The sequence below is a fragment of the Pteropus medius genome, unplaced genomic scaffold, assembly GCF_902729225.1.
Source record: "Pteropus medius unplaced genomic scaffold, Ma_sr-lr_union100, whole genome shotgun sequence".
In the NCBI taxonomy this organism is placed as follows: domain Eukaryota; kingdom Metazoa; phylum Chordata; class Mammalia; order Chiroptera; family Pteropodidae; genus Pteropus; species Pteropus medius.
Genome location: NW_024349801.1, coordinates 9,075,546 through 9,077,453, shown reverse-complemented (window position 1 = coordinate 9,077,453; position 1,908 = coordinate 9,075,546).

Below are 1,908 nucleotides of genomic sequence, written 5' to 3'. Positions count from 1 at the left end.
AGAAATAAAAGTGTTAAATCCATCCTTGTTGCTGGGCTTAAATCTGAAAGATCCTGACCCAGAGAGAGAGAGAAAAATCATTTCAGGAGGAGCTTTGGACCTAGAAAAAATAAATATAGGAACGCTAGCATTTCAATGCAGGCTCTGCCCTGCATCACCTTTGGGAGACCCTGGCACATTGTTGACGTGATGGAAGGATTACTTAAAATACAGCACACAATCATAAAATGAGGTGAGCTCTTGCACAATGCCTCATTTGGCAGCTATGATGAAGTTTCAGTTACATGGGAGTTCTAGTAGCTGATGTGGCGGGCAGCAAGAAAGGTGGCTGAGATACGAGCCAGGCAGATAGTGAGAGACCTTCTAGACCCCGCAAGGGAGCTTGGTCCACTGTCCACAGACTGATATATCCTGAATGTGGAGAGCATAGAATGTGTTGGATCTCATAGCACATTGACCGAGTACTAATTAACTCTGGGTCACAAAGAGAAGGCGTTCTTGCCCTTTCAACTCCATTTAAACCTTTGACTGTTAATAAGAAAGTTTTACCTTACTCTGGTTAATCAACATTTCTTGAGCAGTTGCTAATTTCTATTTTTAACAGAGTTATAGGAACTCAGGCACAGGGCTAAGGCAGTCGATAGTCACTGCTATAATATAATTTTTACCTTTTGTCAATTTTGCATTTATTTTCCAGATTACCTTCTTTTTATGGACAGTGATTTTTTTCAATCATGTTAGTGATAAATACACTTATTTTAAAAGTAGTCTTTGTAAGATTTTAAAAAGTGAACTGCTTTAGGGACTCCCATACATTGCTGGTAGTGATGTGAATCAGTACAATATTTGACAATATTTAACTAAATAACACACGTTGAGCGTTCAATCCAGCAATTTCACTTCAAGGCATTTGCCCTGAAGATACATCTCCAAAGATAAGAAATTACATGTTCACAAGTCTATTTAGTGCAGCGCTGTTTGCAGTTGCATTGGAAACAAAGGACCGTATGCAGGAGATGGCTGAATCAATGGCGGTACGTCCATTCATCGTAGAGTGCAATGAGGGTAAGTCTTATTTACTGATAGTGACTTCCAGAAATTATTGTTAAGTTAAAAAAAAAGAAGAAGAAGAAGAAGAAGAAGAAATAGTATGTTACCTTTTGTGTAAGAAAAAAAAGGGAAATGAGAAAATAAACATATATCTCCTTACTTATGCAAAAAGAAAGACAGGAAGAATAAATCAGAGACTAATGAGTTTGGTTATCTTCCGGAGTGTGATGGTGGAAAAGACTGGAAAGAGAGCAGAAGTCTGTGTGATGGGATCAGGGATGAGAGAGGGATACTCTTCTGACGGCATCTTTTGGTAGAGTAGTGACATTTCAACGCATTTTAATGTTTTACATTGAAAAAATCAAAGATGAAGGAAAAATCCTAAAATGAAATACAGAGAGTAACAGATGAACCATTTCTATTTCAAATGAACAACATGACCATAACTAAAAGAGAATGAAGAATGAACCCAGATAACAAAGACACTATTCTGTTTGGATGATATCCCTCAGACTAAAGGCAAAAATAGCAGTATGCAAATATTGAAATCTAGTTAGTAGGTTTGTTTTTCATAGTAATATGGATTAGCAATTTTGAAGCCACTCTCTGTGTATTCTAGTGCTGATAAAATAAGTAAGTATATATTGTAGATATTGGGACCATGGTTTCTCATGCGCAAAGAAGGAAGAAATAAATATGAAAAGGGGCCAAATAGGCATAAACCCTATGGGATGGATTGGAACTCAAGGTATTAGTGTGCACTCATGATTTATGATATAGATAGATAGGTATAATTAGATATAGATGTTGTATGGGTGTATGATGTGTATATGTATGTGTGTGTGTGTGTGTGTGTGT